General features: G+C 35.0%; 1 protein-coding gene across 6 annotated transcripts in view; it reads right to left on the reverse strand.

Moving 5' to 3' along the window:
• The window catches only part of LOC124553733, a 161,204-nt gene extending 155,996 nt beyond the window's left edge, over positions 1-5,208 (reverse strand). For 4 of the 6 annotated variants that reach the window (XM_047127662.1, XM_047127664.1, XM_047127663.1 and 1 more), the window contains exon 1: positions 4,847-5,208. The gene's annotated coding sequence lies outside the window, so the exon portion shown is untranslated. Of the gene's footprint in view, positions 1-4,316; positions 4,414-4,846 lie in introns of those variants that run through there. The other 2 variants (XM_047127661.1, XM_047127660.1) reach the window with 2 other exon arrangements.
• Positions 5,209-6,000: the final 792 nt, after the last annotated feature.

Below are 6,000 nucleotides of genomic sequence, written 5' to 3' on the forward strand. Positions count from 1 at the left end.
TATAGGCCTACATCTACTGAGCCCTGTAGTTCTCCCAGTACCAGAATTCTTTCTCAACCATTCCCAAGCTAACCAATGTTTCATTATGTTCTGGAACTTCTGATTTGTCGTTTGAAAGGTTATTATTGGAAACAGTCCAACAGTGTAGTCCCACAGGTAAAACAAAGAAGAAAAGGAGTGCACCAGGAGCTGAAGTTATCAGTTTTCAAGATGCCATCTATAAAGAAAAAGATTTTAAAGGAAACAAGAATAATAAGGAGAAAGCAAAACAAAAAAGCGTTATCGGCATAAAAAGGGCTTGGTAATGAAAAGTAAATCTTCCCAACAAAGTGCTGCTACTTTATCTGAAATGGCATCTCAGAATGTTGTGGAAAAAAAATCCCTGATTGCTCATGTGGGTAACAAGAAAAAAAGACTGGAAGTTCAATCAACAAGTGAAGAAAGTGAAACTGAAGGAGGCCTATCTTTAATATGTAGTGATGAAGGTGATAACACTGGATGATCTCAGGAAAGAAACGATAAGCTATGGAGAAGAAGAAGAAGAAGAAGAAGAAGAAAAAGAAAGAGGCAAACTTTTTTGAAGCCAAAGATAAAATTACAGTTGGAAACTATGTCCTGGTAGCTTTTGCAACAAAATGTAAGAAAGTTCATTTTATTGGCCAAGTTACCAAAATTATTGATTTAGGAAATCCAGAAGTGATTTTCCTCAGATGGAAAAATAAGACAAAGCATGGCACCACATTCTATTGGCCTGATAGAAGAGATGAGATGCAAGTTCCCTCCTCTGATGTCATTTCTGTGCTGCCTGAGCCTACTTTGGGTGACAAGGGAGACCTGACATTTGGTGTTACATTTGATTCATACAACAAGTTGAATTAGGGCAGTATAGCGTTAAACACAAATTGCCAACAATTTTAGTTCAATTACCATGAAAAATAATACAAAGTGACTTATAAAGTGATCTTTTCTTTTCTCTTGAGACTAGATATTTTATTGTTTTGTTAAATTGCCTACTAAAGAAAAAAATATTACTTTTGTAGAATTTAAACTAATAAATTACTGGCCTAGAACAAAAATAAATCATCTATGATGCATTCTGTTTCAGTGTTTTATGGTTTAGGCTAACACTTATTTTTTAGTTTAGCTAACATTTTCTGTGTATTTCATAATATACAAAGAGATGTGTGCAAAAAAGTTCATATCTTGAGTAAAATTTAAGATATTTTAATAATTTAAAAATCCTCATATTCAGTAAAAATTGGGTAGTCAGGTCACTTACCTCAAGTCTCTTTTACAATGCTCTGTATGGGTACAACAATGCGGGGTTACACTTGCCCCGAACCATGGGGCAAGTGTAACCTCACAACACAAAATTTGGAAAACAATTTTTTGACCATATAATTTTTTCTTTCAAAAACAAAATGTATATTGTTTAAAAGTCAATAAGTCAAACTTTAAGCATGAGAAATTTCAAAATCATATCTTCAATAACAAGTTGGCAATATGGTGTCAAAGTTGAACTACGCCAAAATGTGGTTACACTTACCCCACTTCACCCTAATGAAATTAAATTATACAATGGCAACGAACTGGTAAAGAAAGAGTCTAGTGTAAAATTCCTTGGCGTAACAATACAAAGCAACCTCAAATGGGACACATATATTGACTCCTTAGCAACTAAGTTGTCAAAAATATATTTGCAATCAGTTCTATTAGTAAGTTCTGTAAAGACACTGTAGTCTTAAAGACTGCTCGTTTCTCCTCTCACTTGAACTACAGTATTGAAATTGGGGGGGGGGGGGGGGGGGGGGGGGCAACAATCAAAGCTAATCTAGATAAGCTACTCATTCTTCAAAAAAGGGGTGTGGAGCAAAATATAGGGAATCTTGTCGCAACTTGTTTCCAAAAACAGAGGTGTGAACTGTTATAAACACATACATTCTAAAAGCCATATTGCTTGTGAAAAGACTGCCCCAAACACTTATTCAGATTTCCACCAGTACAATACTAGAAATAAAGAATAATTTTACGTTGGCAGCCACATAACAGCACTTTACGAAAAGGGGCCTCAATATGCAGGTATAAAATTAGCTAATACACACTGCCTAGTGCAGTCATGGCTCTTCCTACAATTAAACTGAAATGTCAGCTTAAGAAATTTTTAGTAAAACACCCTTTCTACCCATTAGAAGAGTACCATACTTATATGAAGAACAACAAATGCTTTATGAAATTATGTGAATAGAAATCAGTAAACATCTTATTGTAATTTTGTTGTAAATTAATGACGTATTCAAAAGAATGTGTCTTGTGTATTGTACAAATAACTTTAATCATTACTGTTTCTTTGTACATGTGCAGTGTACCATTCGATGTTGAATAAAGCTATTATTATTACTATTATTATTATTATTATTATTATTATTATATTAACTATATCCTTGTACAGAAAGGAGAAAGTTAGACAGGAATCAAAATTTACAATGCTCTACCCAGTGTCATCAAAAGTCTTGCTCCTGAAACACCAAAATTCAAGAGCAAACTGAACGAATACCTAATGCAAAAGTCATTCTATTCAGTTAGTGAATTTTTTTGTGCATATGAGCAAGTTTTTATTATACAACTGAGTTAGCCATGCAACGTAAGGATAAATGTAAACTATTTGTTGCTGTAACATTATATTGTTGCTCAAATAGTTTGATGTTGTTAATCGGAATGTGTACATGTAAGTATCATTTCTGATGTATGTAATATGTTTTTAATTCTTCTAGTGTCCTATGTAGTTACTATGAGTCTAGTCATGAATAAACCATATTGTGTGCTGATGTATTGTTAACACTGTAAACATACTGACTTAATCCACATCCTTGCAACTCCGTTGCTATCAGGATCAACGGAACTCGGAATAAAATATAATAAAACAAATAAGATAATGAACCACACTTCCAGTACATTACTACTTCTTATGCAGCTTTACTAGAAACACTGCTACATATATTTATTTATTCACCAAAGTAGTTAGCTTAACAAATTTTCAGTCCCGTGAATATATATTATTTGTTGAAAGAGTGGCTAATGAGGTAAGCTTTTAATTTTCTTTTCAATCGGTGGTGGATTTTAAACTCTTGGTTTATGCTGCGTGGGATCTTGCTGAATATCTTCCTACCAGATTACTTAGCTCCATTCTGCACTGTAGGCAAGGAGGCAAAGTTTACACGAAAGTTCTATTTTTTGTTTTTTGTATTGTGATTGTGCAAACCGCTGTTCAGCTCAAATTTATTTTACCATCAGTAAAGAAAACCATTATGGAGTAAATGTACTGGGAGTTAGAAGAATAATTCAAAGTTCTTTAAAACGTCTTCTGTAACAAGTACAGTTAGCGTACCACTTTACACAATAGTCTCGTTTTTCGCTTCTCCAGAATAAATACTTTTATTTTCTTTAAATGCACTGTCGCAGACGAAAATTCCATAATACAACAGGGAAAGTATACAATGTAAAAAACAAAAAGTTTGTCAGTAACAGTGCGAGCTTTAATATTATTGCTGTTGTTGTTGTTGTTGTGAAGACGGTAGCATTCGCTTCTGAACACGCTAAATCATAAAAAAAAAATCTACACTCAGTAATGAGAAACTCAAAATTTTTTAATCTGTAGATTATATTCATTATTCAATTTTAGTAAAATTTCACTCCTAAAATTGTGCGGTTTTAAGAAAATTTATGCACTGTTTTTTATTACAGTTGAGTTGTTAAAATATACATGCTGATTCTACTCGCAACCTGCTTTTCTAAATCGTATGTAAGCTATTTCTTTCGTAAAGACACCGGCAGTGAGAACAAATTTTGAATGACCTGTCGTGTTTGCAAATCATTCCAGTATTTTCTATTACGTAAACTACAGAAAACTTAGATTAGGGTGGCCGAAGACATATTTTAACCCACTACTGTACTAGCTTTAATGTTCGTTAACGAATGTTAAGTCCGCATAAACGAGGAAACGATAAGTCAATTGAAAACCTGCGCTGCTATTTAAACGCCAACTATGTACTCAGTTAACAGAAACCGGGCAGATCACACCCACAGAAATAACTGCGGCTTAATTTCAACATGTCCTCAAAGGAGTAAACATACCTTAACAAAGACAGCAGTTTATTACGTATACCAATTTCATTCTCTGTGTAGCAACGTATGTGCGTCTTTCCGCGCGTTTTTTCTGATTCGATATTGTCAAATTAAAGGTGTTTAAATTAGCAAATTCTGGGCGGAATTTTATATATGAAACATATTTTAAGAGAAACGTAAATCTTATTACATACACACACTATCCAAGCGCTCTTCTGATATGTCTACTCTCACTTTAAACAGAATTCACAAATAGGCGTATTGCACGACAATGTACAGTCAGCCCCTCCATCCGTGACCTATGAAACAAAGAAAAGAACGTCATTGTTGTCAGCATCTACAACACGCCCAATTCTATGTTATAATGAAATCGTAGTACTAAATTCAATCATCCATTGTTTTCATTCAGAGTCGATACTGATAACGATCGAGTGGCACCTGCGATGTCAGATAATGGCCACGCCTCAGTGCGCTGCTGACTTTCCTGTATTATAGGCGAGTCCATTTGCTATACGCGTCCAACTAGATGCGCATGCACTGATTACTATCACAATTTGTTCATTTTGAGAACCATGCAGTTTTTACGTCGTTCGCGTCGATTGTAATGTTTATTTTCTATTAATGTCTTCTGTTAAAACCGGTTACCGGAGTCTACACGACAAAATTAATACAACTGCAATAAACTATTCACCGCCAATTTGGTTTTTTGTAGGTGAAGAATTACCTGTTCTGCAACACGTCTTTACATCCTGTGTGCTTCAAAGAGCCTTTCAGATACAAAAATGTCCCGCAAAATTGCAATACAACAAAGAAAAACACTCTCAAACACGATATACACAAATAAACCCAGAGGCATTTGTTTACTTGTACATTGTTCGCAAACTTCCGGCTTCTGGTACCACATTAATTTCACTAAGAAAGACGACTAGATTGAAATACCACGTCTCCCGACACGTTTTCTGTAAGTGAACTGTTTTCCCGCAAGATAAACAAACTACGGTATTTTCGCCGGCTCTAAGGCCACTGATATGGCGAAGCGGGAGAAGCAGAAGAAAAACATTTGCGACAGTCTGATGGCAACCAATCTTTACGACTTGTGTACGGATTACTGCGACGGTGGCGCTACGTCGGAAGTTCTATTAACTACACAGTGGATTCTGTGCCGCCTGGCGGCAGTGTCTTCCAAAAACAAAAAAAAAACAACAAAAAAAAACGGATGTAAACGCTTGACGCAACCAGTCGCTGCCCATTTGGATGCATCGGTATCATAATTTTATCATCCCATTGCGTACACTCATAGATCAAGGATTCAATGTGCAGGAGACACGTCATTTTAAGTGTATAACTGAGACACATACAAAGCTTCAAAAACACTTTAATCATAATCTACAACAATCGGTACAAGTTTATTACATTACAGTACTCTAAATTATTAACTAATAATAGTCATTTAAAACTTCTGTAACTGAATAATAACGTTTTTACACTAGGATAGCATATAACTTTCTTTTCAGCAAACCTAATTCCACGCCGTAATAGTTCCTCACCTTTAATTTATTATAAATTTTCTTAGCCATGCACTGAGGACTGGAAATAGTTTTAATCGATAGGGTGTCCACAAAGTCCCGCTATCATTTCAAAAAATTATAACTTGGACACTATTAGAGATTGAGCATCGTGATTTGTTGTAAATCGTTTAACACATCGCTAGGTTCCCTTACAATAATATTATCTTGGAACTCTTCCATTTGGTCCGTGTTTGCATACAAAAACAGTAATATCAGAAATTGAGTCCGCCTTGATGCAAAGGCGGACTCAATTTCTGATATTAGGCCTAGTGTTTATGCCAGAATGCACCATTTGGCGCTCCGCAGAAAA

This window comes from Schistocerca americana, chromosome 11, assembly GCF_021461395.2.
Source record: "Schistocerca americana isolate TAMUIC-IGC-003095 chromosome 11, iqSchAmer2.1, whole genome shotgun sequence".
NCBI lineage: Eukaryota > Metazoa > Arthropoda > Insecta > Orthoptera > Acrididae > Schistocerca > Schistocerca americana.